Below are 26,762 nucleotides of genomic sequence, written 5' to 3'. Positions count from 1 at the left end.
TCAGCTCGCTTGAAGTTTCCTTTGACAGAGCAACATGATTCTGCTTCATCTGTTAGAGTTTCTTGTAATTCAGCAAATTTATGTAATTTCTTAACTTCTCTCTACAACTAAATATCTCACATTGTCTCCATTTCTAATACTTTTACCCTATTTAAATATGACACCAATCACTTAACCTAGCTCTTAGCCTAAAATTCCATCTCTGGAACCTGTCTGTTAACCCAGTTCTTATTTATTTATTTATTTATTTATTTATTGCATTTGTTTACCGGGAAAGTCCACTGGGCCTAAAAGATCCCATTTTCAGTGGAGGCCCGGGGAGAGAAAACCTCCAACAAGAACATAGATACAGAAAAAATATAAACATTAATTGGTACAGAAGTAGAAACAGCGGTACAGATAGTAAATACAGTAACATATACAGAATATGTACATAAAATCAGGAATCTAGTTTATTTGATTACAGTGATATATACAGAAAATATACATTAAAGCAGAATTCAATTAATTCAGTCAGAGAGGTATAAACAGAGGTATATTATTATACCAGTATCAACAAATGAAGATAAAAATAAAAAATAAATATGGAGAAAGTATCATCAGTCACTAGTAGCAAAAGACATAGGAGTTTAGTAGTCATATAATGAGAATGAAGAGGTTAGGTTATAGAGTAGGAACATAGCCAGGAAGAGTTGATATGATTTTTCAGAATTTGTTTGAAGGTGGTGGTGCTGTCTGTGTTTCTTATAGAAGGTGGAAGTGAGTGCCATAGTTTGCTGACGGTGAAGGAATAGAGGGGTTGACCAGTAGGTTGTTGTTTGTCTTTCGGCTTTTCACAGTTAGGGGTCACACAGCGGAACTCCGGTCCACTAATGATTGGCAGTAGATTTTCATGAATGCTGAGGTGCCAGCTCGACGTCCAACCTTCATCGAAGGCACGCCCATTTACGCATGTCTTTCGAATGCCACCCGACCGCGGGGAGGACATGCAGACTCCACACAGAAGGCACTCCCTGCACTCCAGCTGAGAATCGAATGGGAGAACCTCTTGCTGTGAGGCAACAGTGCTACCGCTGTACCACTGTGGCGGCTAGAGAGGATGACCAGTAGATAAGGTGGGCTTATCTACTTATAGAAGTAGATGATTTTCAGATTTTAGATGCCTGCTAGGATGGCATTTGGCAAGTAGAGTTGAGAGAGCAGGACAGTCTGTGCGTCTGTAGATTATTTTGTGCACTGTAGTTAGTTGAGTGAATGAGATATGGTGGGGGAGTTCCAGCCACCCTATTTGTTTCAGTGACTTACAGTGGTGGGATGAGAATTTGGCCTTGGTGGCAAATTTTGCTATTTTGTTGTAACACATATCAAGTTTGGATTTTGTAGAATTTTGGATATTAGTGAGGAGAGGAGCACCATAAAGGAGAGAGGGTAATAAGTTTCTTCACCAACATGGGGGCACAATGTTCCATACCAGAAGTATACCCCTCATTGGTAAGATCGGACCATAAATTAATCTCACTGGAAATCCACATCCCGCCCCCACCCCAGCACAGAAGACCACAGTGAAGAACCTATCAAAAGCTAACTTCACACTTCTTAAAACCAAAGTGGAATCCTTCATGGCCCCCGGGCCAGTGGAAACTACAGCCCAATCTGCTGAATCCTTTATAAACGCATTCTATGGACACCTCCAGGAATGCATGGATCATGCAATCCCAAATAAAACCAAGACCCAATCCCCCCAAAGGCAGGCATCCTGTCTGGTGGACCCCAGCCATAAACAAGCTATACAACAGAAGGAGGAAGCTACTACATGATCTAGCAAAATTCCTAAAAGGGAAGGCATCTCTAATCAGTACTAGCAAAAAACTACGATCACTCATAAAATCATCCAAGGCCAGCTTCGAGAGAAAAATTGCACAAGACACTAAAGATAATCATAAGGCTTTCTTTAGTTATGTTAGAAACCTGGGTGGCAACTCCCAGATATGCTCAGAGTTAGTCCATAATGACAAAAAATACACTGAACCCACAGACATTGCCAATATCCTGGCAGACCGGTTCAGTGCAAACTCCCCCCCCCCCCAAAAGGACAAATATCTATCCCAGCAGAGTGTTGTCTCCCTGACATCTCAGATGCCCAGGTGAGAGCCGCCCTCTCCAAAGCAAAAAACACAGCATCAGTGGGACCAGACGGTGTCCCGGGCTGCATGCTATATGAACTCCAAGAAGAGCTAAACCCTCACATAAAGCTGCTGTTCAATCTCAGCCTTACTACAGGACATGTACCCAAAGAATGGCGTACAGCAACAGTGGTCCCACACCACAAAGGAGTTGCTTCTACGGACCCTGGAAACTACCGCCCCATAAGCTTGACTAGCCTGGTCTGCAAAGCTATGGAGAGGATCATTATGGATCTCATAAACAAAGACATTGGGGACCTACAGACACTGGATCCCACCCAATTCGGCTTTAAGGGCAGATCCTGCCTCTTGAACCTGGTCGACTTCTTTGAAACAGTCACCAAGGCCATTGATGAGGGAAAGGTAGTTCACAGAGCCTACCTGGACCTCGCAAAAGCCTTTGACACAATACCCCACTCGGGCATCATAGACAAACTCTCCAGCTTAAATATAAACCCCTATGTCATAAGATGGGTTGCAAACTGGCTCAAGGACAGAACCCACATGGTCAGAATTGCTGGAGCCATGTCAGGCTCTAAACCAGTTACAAATGGAGTCCCACAGGGCTCAGTCCTGGGACCTGTCTTATTCGGTATATATTTTTCTAAGGTACAGGCTAACACAGGAGGACCGTGGCTGACCAAGCTCGCAGATGACTGCAAACTGGGCGCCATAATTGACTCTCCAGCTGACACAAGCATCCTCCAAAAGGGTCTCATAGAGACTGATAACTGGTGCCAGAGCCATGGCCTTAAACTAAATGCCAAAAAGTGTATAGTCATACCTTTTGGCAAAAACAAAGTGCCCACAAATTACCACATAGGTGGTAATCCATTAAGTACGGAAGAAATAATTAGGGACCTGGGGAACCAAGTTGATAGTAACCTCTCCTTTGGCAACCACATTGCCAAAGTGGTTAGAAAGACCTTCTATATAGCCCACCTTATCATGAAAGGATTCACATCTAGATCAAGGGAGGTCATTGTGCCCCTTTACTCATCCCTCACCAGGCCCATAATTGAGTACAATGCCCCATTTGGGATGTACCTTACCCAACACCAGCAGCAACTAGAAAGACCCCAAAAGTACCTCACGAAGAGGATCAAGGGACTCAAACAGATGCCATATGCTGCTCGGCTAAAGAAACTCCAGCTCTACTCAGTTGCATACCGCCTACTCAGAGACATTCTATTCCTGACTTACAAAGCCATGTCCAACCCAGAATTAATGGACATGCTCCACCTCAGAAAATCCAAATCCCTTAGAGCTACGCGCTCGAGAGACTTGAACCTCAGCACAGAAATAAATAGGACATGCTGGAGGGACAGATTCATAACCCAGAGGCTCCCTTCACTCTGGAATAGAATCCCAGTCCATGTTAGGCAGAGCCCTTCACTGACTCTCTTCAAGAAGAATCTTGACGAGTGGATGGGAGATTGTAGGTTTACCCCAGGGATCACTTCTATGTCACTGCTAGACAGAGGCACAGTAAACTAACCTTAATAAGGGCACAGTAAACTCACTCCAAGGGGTGGCGAAAGCCAAACACACTCTGGCTAGGCTTGTAAATGCCCTAGTGCAGATAGCCTAGTATGAACCTATGAGCAGTTGTATCCTACCTCTCAGTCTTAATTTTCACCAGCAATTTCTTCTAGAGCATGGCTTTCCAAATAAAAATTCAAATACCTAACTATATGCCAGTAACATTTTTCTGTAGGTACCTTTACCCAACAACTGCCTTCAAGAGAAGGTGTTTAATTGCACTTTGTAGCATAATTGATAGTAATTGTGTAGCTTCAATCTGTTAACCCTGCTTCTGTCCTGAAATTCCGTCTCCTGAAACTGCCGCTTCACCTTATTTTCCACCAAAAGTTTCTTCAGCATTGATGTCCAATTTCTTAACTTAAATTTTTGCCAGCAGTCTTCTAGAACACTACTTTCCAAGTAATATTTCCTTTACCTGTTTATACTCCCAACTACATTTTCCTGTAGGAATATTTAGCCAAAGCTTGCCACCAACAGAAATCTTTTAACTGCAGTTCGAAGTGTAACTGATGATGTGTCAATTTGTGTTTATGTTGACTGTGTGTACAAGGTTCTTTTTTTTTAAAAACAAGTTTATTGTTTTTAACATACAAAATAAACATCATAACAATTTTATACAAGCAATTAAAATAGAAATAGTTATAACATTCAATAAAATAACCAAAGTATTTACAAAGACATCCACTACATATCAAATCAATTAATTAAACTATAATGTCATGCTATTGAGACTAAGATTTTTTTAACAGGTTTTGTAAAGTATCCCATATAATATAATAAGATGTTTTTCTAGTAGTTCTTGATTTTATTGTCATCAATTCCATATGACACACTTCAGTCATAACATTTTTAAATTCATTAAATGAAGGAGGGGTATCTGAAATCCAATTTCTGGTTATTATTTTTCTATCCACTGCTAGAATAGACCATAATAAGGGAAGTTTAACTTTTTAACACTTTTAGGAACAGGTGTGTTAAATAATATAAGTGATTTAGAAACAATGAAATTATCTGTGAAAAGGGCCTGCAAAAATCATTGATTAACTTCCAATATTCCTTCAATTTTATACAGTCATAAAACATATGTGCCCAATCAGCATTTATTTCTACATTACATCTTTTACATAAGTTGTCTTTATTATTTATTTTATTCATCATTAAAGGTGTATAGAAGGATCTATGTAAAAATTTCCAAGTAAAAAGTCTCCAATTAATGGAAGAAGTAGTTTTATAAGCAGATTCCAATATATATTGTTTATCTTGTTGTTCTGGTGATTCACCATTAATGGAAATGAAATAATTCCAATAGGTATCTGAACTGTAATGAGTTTCTTCTCTGATAATTTTATGTATGTATGAGAGCTTACCTTTATCAGAAACTCTATGTTGTAAATTTAATATCAAGTAATCAATCAGTATTGGAACAGATTCTTTAACTGTTAAAGACATTAAATCAATTTTATTAATAAGATGTTGTCTAAAAGTCTGAATTTCTAACCAACATGTTTCTCTCAAATCAAATTCTTGCTTTAAGAAGTCTAAATTTTTTACTTTATTATCAGACAGCAACTGATACCAATACTTTAGATCATTCTCTGTGACTAAAAGAGTTCGTTCAGAGGTGGTTGACAAAAGCATACCTTGTGTATACATTATAGGGAATAGAATAAAATTCCATTCCTTATACTTAGGATGCATGAATATAAAATTACGATAACTGCTAATAATGTTTAATGGGTAACTAACTACATATTTTGGTGTAATGGATGAAGTACAAAATTCTTTTAGTAACCATAACATGGGGTTATTTACAATAATATTTTTATGTATTAAAGAGATTTTCATGAAGTGAATGCTAATTAGTTCCCAGTAATCTTTCCATCTTGCAACATATGACTGATCTATTAACAAAGTAATAACTTTTATAATAGAAGAGATAGTATATAGATTAAAGTCTGGAAATTAAATGCCCCCTTGAGACCAGCTATTAGTATGTTTCTTTAATGCAATCCTAGGTCTATTAGGTGCCCATAAGAAATTTAACATTAGTGAATTCAATTTCTTAATAATTATTTTTGTAGGTGGGAGTATTATTGATTGTATTAAGTATAATATCTTAGGGAATACTATCATTTTAATAATTGTGAGTCTCTCTTCCATGGTAAAAAACATATTGTTCCAGCTATTGAAAAGATTTTGTATATTAAGAAGACAGGTACTATAATTATTATGTATAATAGATTTGATATCTTTAGTTAATGTTATACCTAAGTAAGTTATCTGACCTGAGTTGGGTATATATTTGTTAAAATCATTAATGAGGACATTTTTTCGTGTGTATGTCGGTAATATTTTAGTTTTTTCTTCATTGAATATTAAACCAGAGATATTTTTAAAATCCATCATTTTATCAAATAAGGACTGCATAGAAGAGTTAGATCCAGCTGATGTAATTAGAACATCATCTGCAAAAAGTTGAATTTTAGATATTGTATTTTCATCTATATCAAATCCTTCTATATCAGTACTGTTTCTGATCAAATTAGCCCAAGGCTCCATTATTAAAGTAAATAATAGTGGAGAGAGTGGACACCCTTGTTTTGTACCTATTAAAATGGGTATTTTTTGTGAGACATATGTTCCTATCTTAATGTAAGCCAATGCTCCTTTATATAGATGTTCAGTTAGATTTACAAATGTATCTGAGAAGTTTGTGCACTTCAGTAAGATAAACAAGTAGTCCCAACTTACTGAATCAAATGCTGAACTTATATCGAGACTAATAAGTGTTAAATCTTTCTTTTTCCTATTTGCAAAATCAATTAACATTAAAGTTCTCCTTATATTATCAAAAGTATTTCTATTTACAATAAAGCCTGTCTGGTCTATATCTATAATGCCTGGAATGATTGTCTTTAATCTATCAGCAAAAATATTCATAAACATTTTATAGTCAACATTAAGTAATGAAATAGGTCTATATGAAGTGCATCTGGTTGAGTCTTTATTGGGTTTTAAAATTGGGGAAATAAATGTGTATTGCCAAGATGGGGGAGTTGTTAACTCATTTTGGGCCAAAATAAAAACCTTATGTATTAATGAGTAAGTACTTTTGGGAAGAATTTTATAGATCTCTGGTATAATACCATCATTACCTGGTGCTTTGTTTGATTTAAGCTTTGTTTATTTGTGTAATAACCTCTGTATATGAAATATTTTTATCCATTAGTTTAGTCTGTTGTTTATTAAGTTTTTTGTTCATGTTTGTAGTTATAAATTTCTTTATTTTATCTTTAGGCTCCATGTTAATGTTATTATGATTAATTTTGTGAAAGTGATTTCTAAATTCATCTAATATTTCTGGTAAACTAGAAACATTCTTCTTTTTCCTTGGAGAGAAAATTTATTTGATATGATTTTGTTTATTCAACCTTTTTGTTTTATTTTTAAGTCTATGTAAGTATTTGGGACTTATTGAGTAAGACAAAAACTTATATTTCTCTAATGTTATTTTAACTTTATGAGTTAAAATTTCTTTGTATTTCTCATTTAATTTATTTATTTCTTCAATGACTTTTTTGTCCATAATATTTTCTTTATTATTATGTTTGTATGAGTCTAATTTGCTTTGAATATCTAGTAATTCCTTGTCCCAAGATTTCCTTTTATTATTATACCATCTGATACTTTGTCCATATAAATACGATTTTAAAGCATCCCAAATATAAACTTCCGGTGTATTGTTTAAGTCTAAAAAATGTTGCACTTCTGAAAGTATATAATCTTTATAGTCTTTTAGTTGAGTTAAGTATGCTGGTATCCTTTTGATCTGAACATTGTAAGTACTTTTTATCATAAACTCAAAGACAATTGAATTATGATCTGATATAGGACACAAAATAATTTTAGAATTAATTAAGTCTGTAACCATCTGGTTAGAAATAAAGACTCTATCTATTTTTGAATAAGTTTTATATCTGTTAGAAAAAAAGTGTATGGTAATGATTTTGAATCTATCTGATTATTAATATCATTCAAATGATAAAAATTAACAAAATCCTTTAAATGTTTTGCATTAGATGTAATTTTCCTTTTTCCTATAGTAGTAGTATCTTTTTCATGTAGGATACAATTAAAGTCACCTGCTAAAATAATATCTCCTATAGAAAATGATATGATCTTATTGAGATGGTGTTTCACTGTATTAATGCCAATTCCTGGTATCCAATATACATTGATTAATGTATATGTCTTTCCATTAATCTGTATTGTAACCATACAAAACATTCCTTTATCATCTTTATAAGACTTAATAGTTTTAGGTATGGGCATACTTTTATTCCATAAAATAGCCACTCCTCTTTTTTTCTGAGTGTGTTCTGAACTAACCAAGACTGTATATTTATTAGTGGCTAATTTATCAATATCCTTTTTCAAGAGATGTGTTTCTTGAAGGAATACTAAGTTGGCCCTATGCAAATTAATGTATCTCATTAAACTTGCCCTTTTACATGGGGTTATTCAGTCCATTAATGTTTAAAGAAATTCCTTTTAGAGAAATCATTTAGCTTTTATAAACATATAAAACATATAATCAGAATAACAATTAACAAAATAAATGATATTATACCTCCTCCTTTAGGTGTACCATTAATTATAGCTGTATTTATTGAAAATCTTATGGGATTTTGTATAAGCTTCACTTTTATTTGTAGTGACAATAAGTTTATAAAATGTGTTGTGGATGTCAGAACTATATACAAACAACAATAAACAGGTGAAAATAATATTAGGATAAAACATTGCACCCAGCCTGGAGTTAAGAACTCCAACTTTGAGTAGCACATACCACTCAAGTTACCCCCCTATCCTAAGCAGCAGTACCTCAGCTGCCACCATATCAATTCAATACTAACTATTATTAACTAAAGTTAACCTCATTTAATTAGATTATCTAGTAAGACAAAGCTAAACAATTTATAAATCAGCTTCATATAAACAAATAAGAACATTTAGAAACAGCTCATATTACTATGTACATCTATTTTGTAAAATACACTCATAATCAAAATAGCATTCTAATAAACTTGATAATGGGAACCGAGAAGAGAGAGAGAGAGAAAAAAAAAAGGCATATCTATATATTAATTTATTAAAAGTTTGTAAAAATAAGTTCTTATGTTCATTTGGATTCAATAACTTAGGCTATAATGGTTCAGACATTACATATATTAGGGTATTCCTACTTTCTGCCATAGAAATGCAGTTAACAGTTTTAAAAACTTTAAATTACTTGCACCAAAGCTTACTTCTCATACTTATTATTGCCAGTAAATAAAATATTTATACTCATACATATGTTTACAAGTCATACTGCACAGCAATGTAAATTCCTAGTTATACATAAATCATTGTGAAGAAAGCCATCTGTATTTTATATATCTGAACTGCTGCTTTAAAATATATCACAGTTTCTTCTAAGATATAATCATAATGATACTTGTGCTTGTCAATTAGATAAGTCAAATGATTTATAACATTATATATGTTTAAATCATAAGTATTTATATACAATAATATGTTGCAGTCATGTAAGCTTTCAAAAACATGTGTATATATGTTTTACCTTCTATGCCTTCTAAAATATCTCACTTGCTTACTATGGCATACTGAATCATTTAAAATCATTATAACTTTCATATTTTATAAATTGCATCTTAAATAAGTAAGTTGTTATAAAGAATAACTCACATTTAGATGTCATAAAGTTTGTTTTTCATCACAAAGTCGCATTTACAGCAGTTCTACTTCCTGGAACAGTGTTCTTCTTGAATCTGCGATGTGTCGGTGTGAAATCAGGGGTCAAAGTTCAAATTGACTGCATTCAGCTTCTCTGCGTGTATTCTGAGTGTTGAAGCTTTTAAAACAACTCGAGGACACTATTCACGAGGTAACCCACATCCCAAATTGTCTCCCTTAACATTCTGGCGGGAATTTTAGTAAATACAAGTGACTGACATTCATTTAGTAATACAAATGAAACTAAACAGTGCAAAACCTTCGCGAAGTATTTTACAAGTCATTACAGTCTCTATGACAGTGAAACCAAGCCTACAGTTATTTAACATATTATACAACTTATTTTTATATGCCCCATTTCATTTTCTCATACAAATCTTATTATATACATACATCAGTATTATCAGAAGCATATAACTGTACTTATAAGAGAGAAAGAGAGAGAGAGAAAAGAAAAGGAAGAGAGTAGAAAAAAAGAAAGAGAGAGAAGAAAGAAAAAAAGGAAGCTACAAAGAGTATCTACAATGAAATATTACTTGCTGTTTGTATTAATAAAGTTAAACATGAAACATATTACTTACAACTATTTTAGTTCTAATTATTTGCAATTATATCATGACATATTATTTGTAATCATGTATAAGCAATAAAATCATGATATAATATTTAGCAACAGTGTTTAAACAGCATATATAGTTTTAAAGAACTAATAAGTTATTATTTCACTTTTTCCATATTTTACATCATACTTCTCTCCTTGCCCTCCCCCACCCCTCATTAAATGCATAGTTTATAAAGAATGCCATTATTTAAAACAAGAAGAGAAAGAAAATGTATCAAATTACTAACCTTAGGTCTCTTTATCACAAAGAGAAACAAGTTGATTGATAGCATGTTATTTGTTCCTCAGAGAGTTTGACTATTTATGAAACAAAAACAGTTCTTTGCACACAGAAAAATAACTTTGAATAAATCTTTAAAATATTTGTGGTTTTCTGGAGATGCAGTAACTGTATTTGAAGAGATTAAGAGAGAAGAAAAGAGAAAAAAAAAACATAGAACATGTCATTTGTTTTTTAGTCTTTTTTGCTTCTCTGAAGTCTTCCAAGACGTTCCTGTAGCCATCCTCTTTAACGAAGGACTTGCCCAATCCATATCTTCTATTTTATCTAATATCTTATTTTTTTTAATATACAGCAAAGCAGAGTCCAAGTCTTCAAAAATTCTAGGGCCATCAGGTAAAAAGATTTTTAGTTTGGCAGGAAATAAAAGGTAAGTTTTGAACTGTGATTTCTTAAGCTCTCTTATTAATGGCAAAAAACTTTTCTTTTAGTTATTACCAAGGAAGAATAGTCATTGTCAAAACACACAGTTGCCTCATTAATTTTAATAGGTGCTTTAGCCCATGCAGATTTTAATACCATCTCCTTGTCATAAGATGATAAAAATCTTACTATAACTGATCTAGGATACTTTTTGTTAGAGTTAAAATTAGATAAGGACCTATGGGCTCTTTCAATACCAAAAGAAAAAGCTTCTGACAAGTCTAAAGTTTTGGGAAGCCAAGTATTTAAAAGGAAGTAATGTTGTTACCTTCTATATTTTCTGGCAGTCCAAAAATCCTAATATTATTGCGTCTAGATCTGTTTTCCAGGTCATCAAGTTTGGATTGTAGGTGTGTGTTCTGCTTCAGCAAAAACTCAATGTTAATTTCTTCTTCCTGGATTCTGTTCTCCATATCATCAACAGTCTCTTCTATGCCTGTAATCTGAGCCTTCTGTTGTTGCAAGTCTTGATGTAACAAATCCATTTGTTTTGTAGTTTTTTCTATGAAGTTATCAATTTTAGTATCCAGTTTGTCCATTTTGGTTGTTAGTTGCTGAATAGTAGATATTAGAGACTGAAGCTCTTTCTTGATGCTGGAATCCTGACTGTTTGCCTTACTGGAACTCATTTTGAACAGAGGTGATGAAAGAGAAATTTCCAAGATGATTTCGGACAGGAAAATTATTGAAATTTTCTTTCTTTTTTAGATATTATTCAAGAAACTGATATTCCAAACGTATTTAGAAAGAAAATTATTTCATTAGTTGATTTTTAAAGTAATTATTTCCTGTCAGTGCAGTTAAGTTGGTGGAGCTGAAGAAATCTGCTGCTATCCTGTGTTCATCCTTGGCCACGCCCCCCTGTGTACAAGGTTCTTGATTGCATCAATATGCTACTTTATTAACTGCAAATAAATTACAGTATTGAAATGCATAAAATCGTTTATGTATTGTTGTCTTTGTTGATTGGCCTAGGTCATGGTTGAAAAAGGTCCGTGGACTAATCCATCTACTGAGTTAAAAAGTTCACTAAGTGCTTGTAGATTACTTGAGTAATAGCATAACTGGCAAGTTGTTATTTCTTGAGTTGTAGAAAGTTACTAACTAGTAGCATTGGGTGAATTAGCTGGCTGCCAACAAACATGCTCTTAATGCTTACATCATGACGTGCATCAATATAAGTATGTGGAAATCTGTAAACATAGGAGTTTGCAAAAAAAGTAGTGGTTAATTGAGAAAAGATAATACCCAACCAAAAATTCCATCAAGGAGGGAATCTTGGAAACTGATATACAGTAGTAAGAGCAGAACTCTTATTTATAAATGTGCATAATAAAGATCAAATACAAGAACATTTATATAGGAATGGAAGATTGATTAATGTAGACTATATGTAAGCAGATAAAGGGTGATGTTACTCTGCCTCTGATTAAAGAGAAGGAAAAAGACATCTGACCAGAAGCCCATGTAATATACCTATTTTGCCAGGCAAGATCATCTATAGGTTTGTACAAGACTAAAGAGCAGTTAATACAGTAGTGCTGACTTCTGTATTACCTAATGAGGCTACAATACTAAGTTGTAGCCCACTGACAGATACCACCTTTTCAGTGATGGATATTTCTTCTCCATTCCTATTCACCTAGACAGCTAGTATTTGTTTGCCTTTATTTACAAAGGGCAACAATATACATGGTCAAGTTTACCTCAAGGATGTGGACAAATATTGATTCTTTAGAGAAATGAAGAAACAGCTAGATCAAATTCAGTTTCCCTGTAGGTCCACCTTATTACAGTATGCAGCCGATTTGTTTTTAGCTTCTCATTCTCATTCTTATTCTAGCAGTCAGCAAGACAAAATTTTTCTTTTAACTAAATTAGCAGAACTGGATTTGAAGGCTAAAACGGCAAGACTGCACTTCTGGAAACCGCAAGTTCAGTACTTAAAGATGTCTCATTTCAGAAAGCTCCCAGAAAATGTTACTCTCATGCATTATTGTTTTCAATCTGCACCATGCCTTGCAACATTAAAATACTTGTGGGCTTTCCAGGGAGTGACAGGTTATTGCTGACAATAGAATAAAAAAGGAAAATTGCAGTATCAGGAATTTCTTTTTTCCTCCTTTTGTTACAGTTAGGTGGCCAAAGCATATAAAAGAAGAGAAGTAATACAGATGTCTGTGAGATTAAAATGTATTATATATGTGTTTGAAAATTATTGCAACCAACAGTTGTTTTCCATCATATGAATTCTAATGCATGCAGTAATTACCAAATACATACTACAAACTCTTCATCTAAATATAGTCTTTCACTCTTTTTGTATAGCATTGTATTATCTTATATTATTTTTTATGACTTGCTATTTTTTACTTTTTTGTACCACTTGCCATTCCTCTGTATCATTTTTGTATTGTCATTTATTATTGTACATTGTTGTATGAATTAAGCAAATGTGGAGCTTTTCTCCCTGGGCCTTTGCTGAAAAAGGACCTGTGTCCATTCGGACTTTCCCTTTAAACAAATGTAAAATAAATAAATTAAAGAGAAATATATATATATATATATATATATATATTATATAATATATAATATATATATATGTGTGTGTGTGTGTGTATATATATATATATATATATATGTATATCTATATGCATATATATATATGTATATCTATATGCATATATGTGTATATATATATATATATATATATATATATATATATATATTGGGTTCCTGTTAAATCAGTGAATGCTGTTTAATCTACCCTTTTTATTTGAAATGGTGAAATCCCGAAAGCATGGAACAATGATTTTTTCTCCCAGGGGAAAAAAAATCACTGGGCCATTTTCAGGACTATGCCATTTTCACCGCTGTGGAGTTATCTTGGAGTTGGTATATTTAAGTAGGGGGGTGATGGGGGTGAAGCCCCCCACTTTATTTTGTGTTTGATTAATTTTTTTTTTTTTTTTTACGGAGCAGGGAAAAAAATTGCTCTTCTGTGTGTTAAGCATTTTGGTGTTTCGACATATTTGGTCTATTATACAGCATTCGCTAAGTTAAGCATTCACTGATATAATATAGACCCTATATATATATATATATATATATATATATATATATGTATATGTATATATATATATATATATATATATATATATATATATATATATATATATATATATATATATATAGATAGATATATTTATATATCTGTATAGATCTAGATATCTGTTTTTACACACGTGCGCACACACATAAACACACACACACACATATATATATAGATATAGATATGGTCGAGACCATATGATCGATTTTCTGAAAACTCAAAGCTTTTGAATGGAGATTGCAGTACAGTGAGGACTGGGGAATTTACTCTCTTCCTCACTGTAGTGCATTCTCTGAGTTGGTATATGTGGTATGCGGGGTGGCAGCACAGTCCCCCCATGCAAAAACAGGGAAAAAGGTAGATTTTTGTTATTTTCCAAAGTTTCAGTTTTTGGAAACGCAGTCATATCATCTCAACAATATGAATTTCCAGTTTCTGAAAACTTGCGCTGCTGAAGTAGATCTGCATGTATATATAGTAAAATGGGCAATGGTGGATTGATTGTAGTTTAAAAAAGTAAATTTGCTGGTGAAGGAATGTTTTGAGTGATGGGGAAAGCAAGAATTTGAAGGGTGAAGTAAAGGAGGAGGAAGTGAGGGTGACTACATCATATGATGAAAAGTTACGAGACAATGGTTTCTTATGTGTTTGTAAGGCGATCTGTGCTTGCCATTGGCTGAATTGTTGAGTAGAGCATTTAGGGTGAATTTTTCTTGCTGCCATATGTAATGCTTTAGTGATGGTCTTACCAGTGACAACGGGTTTTTCAGAAATATGGAATAAGACCGAAGAATATGATGCAGTGCTGTAAACTTCATGCTGTCACACTGAACAGAGATGCACAAGAAATGAAGACCATACAACATGTCTAGTGGATTCTGATTCAAATTTTACTAAGTATATAAAGGCATATGTTTGTTGCTTACTTCTTTTTCTTTTGAGGTCAGTTCATTTAATATTCTAGCTAAATATTTAGATCTGATGTTGTCCTTTTCATTCTTCCTCACCTATGGGTCTAAGATCCAATCCTCAGATCCGACTCGGCCACATTCTACACTATTTTGAATCCAAGTCTCATGCTCCTTCCCCTACCCATAATGCCCTAATCCATCCCTTACTCCTCAGATCTCATTTGCCACCATTGCTGCTAGATGGAAGATCCAGCCTCTCCCAGTAAGGATGTCCTTCAAGGATGCATCTGCAGTCCTTACAAATGGGTTGTCCTGTCATCAGGCAGCCCTTCGGTCGGCCGGATTCCAAAGTCTGGGTCCGGCTTCGGCTGGTGTCGCACTTCACCCGACGTCATAGCTGCAGTTCTTCGGGTATAAAGGCATCAGCCGATGCCATTTTCCCCAGTCTTTCTTGCCGCGTGGTGCCCGAAGCAGAAGCTGTTCGCAAGTGCCGGTCGGTCAGATCCAGAGATTACTACCGAATACTACTTCGAAGACTTCTAAAAAGCTAGGTACCCCGTTGGGGACTCTTTCTTACCTCAGCCGATGTCAGAAAAAGTGAATAACTGTTTAACTTGTGGGAAACAAATACCTCATAAAGATTTCCACTCTTACTGCTTACCTTGTTTAGGCCCAGACCACGACGTAGCAGCTTGTCTAGCCTGTGCTTCTTTTAACCGACGGACGCTTAGACGTCGGTCGGAGTTTGCTGAGCAGTTTTTCGGCTCTGATTTTGCCTATATTATGCCGTCGGATCCTCCGACTACACAAATTACCAAAAAACGCAAAGAAAAGGACCGACACTCGCGGTCCGCGGTTTCGGCCGAAACCGCGGTTAAGCAAACCGTGAGTGTCTCGGTTTCGGCCGAAACCGAGCAAGCGGTTCTTTCTTCAGCCGAAACCATGCCTTCTACAGAGGCCTCTTCTAACCTGGTAGAATCGGCTTCTGAAATCCAACCTGCTGTTGTGGTTTCTCAGGAATTATCGGACACTATTCCCTCGGATATATCTACCCCTGCACGTGGAGCTGCTAGGCCTCCTGCAGCCATGTCCGTTAAGGCCTTTGCCAGGGCTAAAGCAGCTAAAGCTACTAAGACTGTGCCTGTTAAGCCCCCCTCTCACAGGCCCAGCTCCAGTTCCCAAATGCTTTCTCTGGCAGAGGATCTCATTTCCTTAATAAGGGGATCCCAGCCTCATCCAGACAGGGCTTCTCATCCACCTCCAGAGAAGAGACCTAGAGCAGAGCCCCCTGAGCCAGTATCCACGGATGATTCCTCTGATGATTCAGACAATACAGTCCCTCCAGAGGCTCCTTATTCTCCTTACGAAGACTCTGATGCTGAAGAGTCGATTCCTTCTGCCTCTCCACCTGAGGAATTTTCCTTTGGGGAAACCTTACATGCCATGAGGGAACAATTTCAGTGGCAGGGCCAAGATTTCTCAGACTCCAGGAAAAGGCTTAGGACCTTTTTGCATTTACCACAACATAGGCCTTTAGCTATACCTCCAGTTCTTTCTGTTGTAGATGATGCATTTAATGATGCTTGTACTGCTCCTGATTCTTTACCTCCAGCCCCTGCTAAGCCCGATAGGTTCTACAGGGTCCCGGACACACATCACCATTTATACAAGGCTCCTTTTGCAGATCCCGAGACTATCTCCCAGGGGCCTAAGGCAGTAGCATCTACCTCTGCTAAAATCCCTCCCTCTGAAAGGGAATCCAGGTCCTTAGAGAGATGGGGTAAAAAAGTATACACCTCTGCTACTCTGTCAGCTAGGGCCTTGAACTTTCAATTTCATATGATCCAATATCAGGAGTTTATGCTTGATCAGTTAACTAAGAAACTGTCCTCTGATGAATCTTTAGATAAGAAATATGTTCTGGAAATGGTGCATAACATTCAGCAAGTTAGTAACCATTCTTTAAAATGTGGCTATGATGCACTGGAGGCTTTGTTTAGATCAGCCATGACTGGCACAGTTATCAGAAGGCATGCATGGTTGAAAGAACAGACCTTGCCGGACCATGTCAAATCAAAACTATTAGATGCTCCCATGGACAAGGTCAATTTATTTGGTTCTCCTGCACAGCAGGTACTGAAGAAAATGGAAGAGAAGGCAAAATCTGTACAAACAGTGAAAGACTTCTTACAGGTCCAACCTCCAAGGTTTAGCAGGAACTGGCCCTCCAAAAATTGGTCCTTTCCAGACTCCTCTAAAGCACAGAGAGGCAGGAATAGGCGTTCAAGAGGCAGAAATCAATCCAGGGGTGCCTACAGGGGACGCCAGTGGCAGGGCAACAACCAGCGAGGCACAGTCAGCCACTACCACTGCAACAGGACAATCACAGTGACTTGGCTCTGGCACCGCCTACCAGGGAACAGCTAGCAGCACCCTTAGGCGGAAAGCTAGCCTTATTTTCAAAGAACTGGCATTACATCACAAGGGACAAGTGGATTTTGCAAACTATAGACCAAGGTTACAGGTTTCATTTCCATACGCTACCAGGAAAAAGGGGAATGCCAAACCTACCACCAAATCAAAAGATAGAAGCTCTAAAACAAATAGCTCAATTAGTAAGAATGAGAGCTGTGGAAAAGGTACCATCTATGGAACAAGGAAAGGGATTTTACTCCAGACTCTTCCTGGTACCCAGAAAAGAGAAAAAATGGAGGCCTATTCTAGACTTGTCCGCTTTAAACACATTCCTCATTGTTCCAAAATTCAAAATGCTGACTCTACAGCAGCTTCTTCCCATGCTGGGCAAGGAGTCTTGGCTGGTAACTCTAGATCTCAAGGAGGCATACCTGCACGTCCCCATACGACCAAATTGCAGAAGATACCTCCGATTTCTTGCAGGATCAGAGCATTATCAATTCTCAGCATTGCCCTTTGGCTTATCTACTGCGCCCAGAGTGTTCACGAAATGCCTGGCATCAGTAATCACTCATTGCAGACTTCAGGGAATCCAAATTTATCCCTACCTGGACGACTGCCTGATACAAGCGGACAACAAAAACAAGCTAACAGAAGACTTACAAAGAGTCATTTACTTGCTGAAAGCCCTGGGATATACAGTCAATATAAAAAAGTCAAGGCTGATACCATCCCAAAGAATAACCTTTTTAGGTGCAGAGCTGGACACATCAAAGCAGATGGCATTCCTAACTGTAGAAAAACAAGAACAACTTCCTCTCTACTTCTTGGCATTAACAAAGCAGAACCATCTAACAGCAAGAAAAGTACTGCAAGCCCTGGGCTTCATGGCATCCTGCATAATTCTGGTCCCTCATGCCAGACTGCATATGAGAAAGCTACAGTGGTACCTGAAGAATTTATGGTCTCAACACAAACACAGTCTAGAAACCAAAATTCCACTAATACCATGCCTGAAGCAAGAGTTCCTATGGTGGGCTCAAGCCTGCCAATCGAACACAGGTTTGCCCTTCTACAGCATTCAACCAAGCCAAACCATCACAACGGACGCCTCAGACCTCGGTTGGGGTGCCCACATGCTGGACAAGTGCATACAAGGCTTATGGACTCAAGATCAGCTGCACCTGCACATAAATCTAAAGGAAATGCTGGCAGTAAAATTGGCAATCCAGGCATTCAGACCATTCCTCCAAGAAGGACAGTTGATGATAAGGACAGACAACACCACAGTTATGTGGTACATCAACAAACAGGGAGGCACACATTCATACCCTCTATGCCGGATGGCACTGGACCTATGGAATGTGGCTCTGAGCTACAACATTCAGTTGCAAGCAATTTTTGTACCGGGAAAAGAAAACATTCTAGCAGACATATTAAGCAGAACTACCACGGATGCCCACGAATGGATGCTGCACCCGGACATCTTCAAAGCCATCACAAGAAAATGGGGACTACCACAAATAGACTTATTTGCATCCCCACTCAATCACCAGCTAAAGAAATTCTGCACAAGGACGTACCACCCACTTGCTTGGAAGGTGGACTCCCTATCTTTCAGTTGGAAAAACCTGACAGCATATGCATTCCCACCACTTCCTTTGATGCACAAGGTGCTTTTGAAGATCAAAGAGGAACGTCCAAGGATCATTCTAATAGCTCCAGACTGGCCAAGACAACATTGGTACCCATTACTGAGGAGCATGTCTCGGGAACAAATGTGGACACTACCCTGATCCCATTGCTGTTAACACAGAACAGCTACAACATCCTGCATCCAAACCTGAAAACTCTGCAGCTGACTGCCTGGAACATTACATAAGAGCAACTAACCCAAATTTATCCCAAAGGGTTAAAGACATTATCCTTGAGGCTCGCAGACCTTCAACAAGAAAGAATTATGCAGCAAAATGGAAAAGATATCTCATTTGGAGTACTGCAAAGGGAAAAGATGTGTCACTGGTAAACATAGCCAACATCCTGGAGTACTTGGCAGAGCTCTTCCATACAGGCCTGTCCTATTCCTCCATCAAGATACACGCATCAGCTATTTCGGCAGAATACAGCTTGGATCCCCCTGTCTTCTTACATCCTCTGCTCAGGCAGTTTCTGAGAGGAATTAAAAATGTAAAACCTCCTAGAAAACCACCATTGCCACCATGGGACTTGAACTTTGTGCTAGAAAAATTGACACTTCCTCCTTTCGAACCAGCAGCAACAGCAGAATTACAATACTTATCCTGGAAAACTGCTTTCCTGCTGGCAATCACCTCAGCAAGAAGGGTTTCTGAACTACAGGCATTAATGGCAGTGCAACCCTTCCTGATCTTCCATCAAGACAGAGTGTCCATGAGAACAAATCCTACATTTATGCCTAAGGTGGTATCCAGAGTGTCTTTAAACCAGGCTATCCACCTACCTACATTCTTCCCCAACCCACAGAACAGGGGAGAAAGACTGTTGCATACCTTGGATGTGCATAGACAATTACGCTACTACCTGGACAGGACCAAGTCCAATAGAAAAACTGACCAGCTTCTGGTAGCATATGCAACAGGAAGGGAAGGAAAAGCAATTTCAAAACAGACAATCTCCAAGTGGATAGGAAATTGCATTAGATTTTGTTACTCCTTCCACGGAAAGAAAACTCCAGAGAACATCAGGCCTCACTCCACAAGGGCTACAGCCACTACTACAGCTTTCTTACGAGGGGTGGCTACCAAGGACATTATAGAGGCTGCTACTTGGACCTCCGTGCATACATTTGCCAAGCATTATAATTTACCTTTATACTCTAGATCCCGAGCAGGTTTTGCCACTGCTGTTTTGCAAGGGATCCTAGCTACACCATAATCTCTTTTTCCTCCTCCCTAGTTTGGCTATGGTATTCTACCCATTTGTAAGGACTGCAGATGCATCCTTGAAGGACATAGTACAGTTTTGTACCTACCATAAATGTAGATGTCCGATAGGAATGCATCTGCAGTCAGGATTACCCACCCGCCTTCCCTCTGTGGTACTCCTAGGGTACTTGCCATCTTTCAGCTAGCTTGGGGATCTATTATGGTGTATTTGTTTGTATATATGTACATACATGCTTATTTTATGTGTTTGCTCTCTGCTATTTGGAAACATTGGCATTTATCCAAATTTAGCCATCCAAGAGGGCACCTGGCATCTGGGGCAAGAAACACTGAGGAAAATGGCGTCGGCTGATGCCTTTATACCCGAAGAACTGCAGCTATGACGTCAGGTGAAGTGCGACACCAGCCGAAGCCGGACCCAGACTTTGGAATCCGGCCGACCGAAGGGCTGCCTGACGACAGGACAACCCATTTGTAAGGACTGCAGATGCATTCCTATCGGACATCTACATTTATGGTAGGTACAAAACTGTACTGTGTCTTTATTGTGATATTTTTCACTATAAATATCCTTTTCTCCATGTGATTTTCTGCTTCAAGAGAGTTCTTTGCTCCTCCCTTTAGTTTTTTTCTCAGGCATTAGGGTTTGTTGTTTTCCTTCTGTTATATAAATCTCTCTTTTGTGTGTGCACGTGCGTATATGTGTCTATGTGTTTGTGTGTGTGTGGCACTTAGCCGTTTCTTAGTTGAATAGCTTAATAGTGTTGGTGGCTTTTCTAAGACCTTGAAGTTTAAGTTACATCAACAAACAGGGAGGAACCCATTCATACCCCCTGTTTAGAGAGGCCATGAGCGTCTGGGAATAAGCAATCCCTTCAGACTGTTTTCTAGTTGCAGCACATGTACTGGGGAAAACCAACGTGCTGGCAGACAGACTCAGCAGGTCCATTCTGATCCCACATGAATGGTCCTTCAATCAATGAATAGCGAATAGGATTTTCAGCCATTGGGGCCACCTTTGCTGCGCCCTGTTTGCCTCTCCCCTCAACAACAAGCGAGTCCTTTGTACTGATTTCCCCTCCACAGGTAGATTCACCGAGGGATGCTGTTGTTCATGATTGTCCCCCCGGACTCCTTTATGTTTATCCCCCCTCTCCCATCGATTCCAAAGTTTCTACAGATAGCAAGCAGCCTGAAGAGCTCCGTCATCTTCATTGCACCCTTCTGGCCTTGACAGGTGTGGTTCCCGTTTCTGTAGTCTCATCTCAAATGTTCTCCATGGATTCTAGAGCCCACTCAGGATCTCCTGTCTCACCCATCAGATTATCAGCATCCCAGTCTCCATGCCCTCAAACTGACCACATGATTTCTCCACTTCCAGTGATAGTAACATGGTTCTGGCTTATTTTCCCAGTAAATTACATTATTTTGGGTGCCCAAAAGGCTTCCACTAAGAAGGTTTACAAAAGTAAAAGGAGAAGAATATTATGTGGTTCTAAAGGGAACATTGACCCCTTTTCAACACCTAATTTGGCTATCCTTCTTTTTCTCAGTATTCTTTTCAAAGAAGGAGTTAATTTTTCTGCCATTAAGCTTCAACTTGCTGCAGTATCTAATTTTCATACTGGAGATAAACTTTTTTCTTTGTCAAGTTGTAGGTTATGTAAAGCTGTTGTGAAAGGAATTTTTCCTCCTTAAACCTCCCATAAAGGATTCCTCCTTGAGACCCCATGCTAGTCCTCCAGGGGTTATCTAAAAATTATTTTGAACCAACAAACAAGTGTGATTTGAAACATCTCTTCTGGAAAATAATACTTTTGTTAGATATTACTTCAGTGAAATGAATTTCTGAGTTGCAGGCCTTATCAGCGAAGCCTCCTTACATCATTTTCCATAAGGGTAGTGTGTCCATACAAACCAATCCTTCCTTTATCCCTAAGGTTGCCATGGGGTCTAAAATTAACCAGTCCATACAACTGCCAGTGTTCTTTCCCAATTTTTCAAGTAAGGGCAAATACATGCTACACCTTCTTGATGTTTATAGACAATTGCATTTCTACCTTCACAGAATAAACTAGTACAGGAAATCTGACCATCTCTTTATGTCCTTTGCTCCTAACCATTTGGATCAAACAGTTTCCAAAATTACTCTTGCCAGATGAACTAAGGATTGTATTTTACTAATTTATTCTTAAAAAGGTTTGGAATTGTATCATCCTCCTAGAGCCTATTCTACTAGATCTATGGCCACTTCCAGAGCTTCAGTTGATGACATTTACACTGCAGGCAGTTAATCAAAGATCCATACCTTTGTTACACACTACAAATTGGACATTATCTCTAGGAACAAAATGTCCCTTTGTTCAACAGTGCTCTGGCATGTCCTTCGAGAGGGCTACCAGAGAATTACATAGCTGTGAACTCTGACCCCTCGGTGAGGAAGAATGAAAAGGACAACACAGATGCCAAGTTATGTACTTACCATAACCTGGCATCTGTGTTGTCCTTTTTCATTCTTCCTCACCTTCCCTCCCAACCATCCCCTGACCCAGTACTCCTAGAAGGACTCCCAGATGCTATAGGAACCCTCAGTTCCAGTTTTGAGCCTTATCTACCTTGGTGTGTTTATGTATATTGTGATGAGTCAGTGATAGTAAGACTGCAAACTTGATCTGAGGAGTTGGGAATGGATTAGGGCATTATGGGTAAGGGGAGGAGCATGAGGCAAGGATCGGATACTAGACCCATTGGTGAGTAAAAATGAAAATGGGCAACGCAGATGCCAAGTTATGGTAAGTACATAACTTTTAAATACACCCAATTATCACCTTTTTCTTTTAAATGAGAAAGAAGTCTCTCACAGTTCATAATAGTTCCGTCTTGACTGATTTGATTTTCAGGCATTGACAAAGAAGTAGACAGAGAAATGCTTTTCTTTTATTTTACAACCTATAAGTAACTGAGCAGATGAAGGTGTTTTTAGTGGTCTGTGACTTTATGACATTGTTGACAGTCTACACTGCTCTTTAACTATTTGATTGTGTGTAGCTGTAGTTTAGGGCTAAGTATAATATGCTGAAATTCCAACTATTCTGAAAAACTTTTGAGCTCCATACTTGCCTGCTGTGGACCATTATATGATCATCTTGTTTTGAATACAGTGCTTTGAAAATTTAGCTTTTAGTGCATTTTTCATGCCCCTTGTCTTAGTATCTGTTAACTTCATGAACTCTGAAACCTATGAAAAATACTTGACACAAATCAGATATTCAGTTTCCTGATATTGAAACAGATTGCCATGTTGTCTTCCTGGAAACAGATAAGAGTTACTATCTTCTCTTGGAGTATATTTCTTTTAACTATTATGCACTTATCTGACTAAAATGTATTTTTACATTTTTTAACCAGATAAGTACACTGGTCCAAAGACCCTTTTCATGAATGACCTATGCCACAGTTGGCAGCAAATACATCACAATAAATCAGTCACATACACATTGCCATTATTGAGCATAACAGCACACATTCAATCACAGACAGTACAAATGATATTTGATTTGACCAAAGAAAGACAGACTTGCGAGAGTAATAAAATATGAATTAACAAATAAACAGTATACCAATAGGAATAGTTAACATTTAAGTATTGAAGTTGGCAGACAAAGGTGAAGAAGGAGAGAGTAGGGAGGAAGTAGAAGGAAAGTGTGCTGGGCTAATCTGGAGTACGATAATGTTTTATTTATTTTACTTTTATATAAAAGTTGTTAACATAAGTAGAACACTGGTCACAGTGACCAATTTCAGTCTTATGCCAGGAGTTAGAGTGTAGGCATAGAAAAGAAATAAAAACAGCATTACACTGGGATTTGCATTATCAGCAGTTGAAAGAAATGAACAGCTAAGGCAGGTGAGGTGAGGTAAAAGATATGAAGTTAGTAAACAAAAAGGATCAATGGGAGGAGGGAAATCAAGGTTGGTCTAGGGGTCCGTGAAGGAGACTAGCTGGGAATGGATGGGAGTTGGACAATATTTCGTACAGCATAATTGTAAGTATTAGTAGAAATAAACAGTGTCTGTAGTACAGAGACTGGTGTGTGTCAGTTGTGTTTCTAGTCATGACTGTCAAAGCAGTGACATTGCTAAGACTGTTTAAAATAATATTTAAGAGTTTTACTGAAGATATTCAGGTTGGAAGAGTATCTTATTCTTGTGGTATTGAGTTCTGCATAACTGGTACAAGTTTGATGAAAGTATTCTCTGCATTTGACAGCGTGATGGTGGTCTGGTTAGGGGAGAGTCATATCACACAAAACTTAATTCAAAACCAAAATAACACATCACAAGCTCTTTATTTATGACTCATAATGCCCATGTGATACTTCTGCATTTTTGCCAGCATTTATTTCCTTAACTGAATTGACATTTTCAGTTTATCAGCTTTAAAGTGAGGGAATTTTATATATATGATCTGTTCTTTAAACAGTTAGATTGTAGTTTTTGCTTGTGGCATTATTTTGTTGCATGAACTTCTCATAGCCACTTTGAGTGTTTGTGTCTCTTGTTTAGTTTGTACAATGTTGTGTTGGCAAGAAGAAGCTCTTTCTGTATACTTGACAATGCGTAAGTGAGACTTGTATGTTTTATGGCAGCCTTTCTTTCTTTAATTAATTTGGCACTATCAGTTTATCAGCTTTAAAAACTGTTCAGTGTATGCATCTCTTCTGTTCTTTGAGTGTTGTCTCAGAGTCACTCTGCGTACATTTCTTTAACATCAGCAGTTTGATAGCTTCAGACTGGAGTAGGAAAAAGAGGGTGGAACATGTGGTAATCTCAGCAAATTACTTGGTGAATCATTGTCAAACGTCTTGCATTACATCTTATTAATGGTTCATTGCCTGTGTTTGCCTTCTTGTGGAGTTCTTTTACTATTTGTTTTTTTTTTTGTATATATATATATATATATATATATATATATATATATATATATATTGTAACAAGGTTTAATAGTTTGATAGCTTAAAAAATATTCATGTGATTATGTATGTGCATATTAAGTATAAAACAGTGTAAGAAACTTCTCTGTGTAGAAGATTTTCAGTCCATATATCTCTAGTTAATCACTGTATATTAATCAGATCAGACAAAAGTAGTAGAAGCAGCGAACTTAAACTCGTCTTAAGTAAAAAAAATATATATATATATATATATATATATATATATATATATATATATATATATATATTTATATATATAAAATTGTACAGAATTACTAAGTATTCAAAAGTAATCCAAACAAGGCAGGCAGTCTGTTTCCAGTTGAAAATCCTTTATTAAGAATACTAAGAGAAAACTTAGTAATTCTGTACAATTATATATTTATTATTATTATTATTATTATTATTTTTTTACTTGAGTTTAAGTTTGCTACATCTACAACTTTTGTCTGATCTGATTAATATACAGTGATTAACTGGAGATATATGGACTGAAAATTTTCCACACAGAGAAGTTTCTTACACTGTTTTGTTTTTGGACCCACTACACTTGTTTAGTGGGTTGTTTTGAGACTTCAGGGGTACCACGGAGATTACTTGTTTGTTTTTTTTTTTGCATATTAAGTATACACGCTAGCAAGCATTCTTATCTCCTTGCACCCTTATTACTTTTCAAGTTGACCAAATTCATGTAAGCTCCTGTCTTTCTTATTAGCTGAATACTCATTGTATGTAAATGTATTATATTTACATACATATATGAGAGAGAGAAAAATTAATAGATACAGAGGTCTGGTGTGTGGTAAATGAAATGTCTTATACTGTAGCTATGGGGAATGAAATTCGCCACAAGATCTGAACTGGGTTCTTTAATCCTACAGTAAAAGGTACTTTATTTGTTACACAAACCAGACTTCCACATATTCCTTATTTAGTTATGTATCATTATTGAAACCTTTCATCACTATTCATAAGCTAGCATGACAGCAAGTCCCAGTTTTATTTGTTGACATAGTTTTCGTTTCATATTTGAGTAATCAGATGATGCATATACTAATCTTGTACTCCTGTCCAGAAAACAGTGGAAGAAAGGCAACTTTAGTGCCCTGCCCCTCAGTTTGCAGATCAGGTATTATCTAGAGAGGACTAAGTTACATTTCTCAGCTTTTCTTTCTCCTTTGAAGGAAATTAAGATTACGTCATGTCCAAACAGAGATGTACAAATCTGATTGAAAGTATATTGTACATGTGTATCAAATTTACGGGAATTCTGCAGAGTAAAGAACAGTAACAGCTCATTCCAAGAGGCCCTGCAATGATTTCAGATGAAAGTATCTTCTGAAATATTGTGTGGCTGTAACAGTGCCTCACTAAGGATGGGGTGAATGGGGCACAAGTCTGAGGCAGGGCATTATCCCTCTGGGCAGAAGAGCTGGCATTTATTTTTGATGTTTCACTAAGTACTTTCTCAAATAGTCATCAATCAGTTTTGAGCAGGACTGGATGAACTGCTCCTCAGTCAACACATCAGAGTCTGGTAATATGCAGTTGGAG

General features: G+C 37.0%; 1 protein-coding gene across 1 annotated transcript in view; it reads left to right on the top strand.

The window, feature by feature from the left end:
• LOC122801730 (DNA excision repair protein ERCC-5-like) overlaps positions 1 to 26,762 on the top strand; it is a 941,093-nt gene that overhangs the window by 618,668 nt on the left and 295,663 nt on the right. The gene's annotated exons all lie outside the window — the stretch shown is intronic.

Source organism: Protopterus annectens, chromosome 5.part0 (assembly GCF_019279795.1).
Source record: "Protopterus annectens isolate FY-2018-M chromosome 5.part0, PAN1.0, whole genome shotgun sequence".
In the NCBI taxonomy this organism is placed as follows: Eukaryota; Metazoa; Chordata; order Ceratodontiformes; family Protopteridae; genus Protopterus; species Protopterus annectens.
The sequence above is the reverse complement of the archived record's forward strand: the minus strand, read 5'-3'. Positions and strand labels throughout refer to the sequence as shown.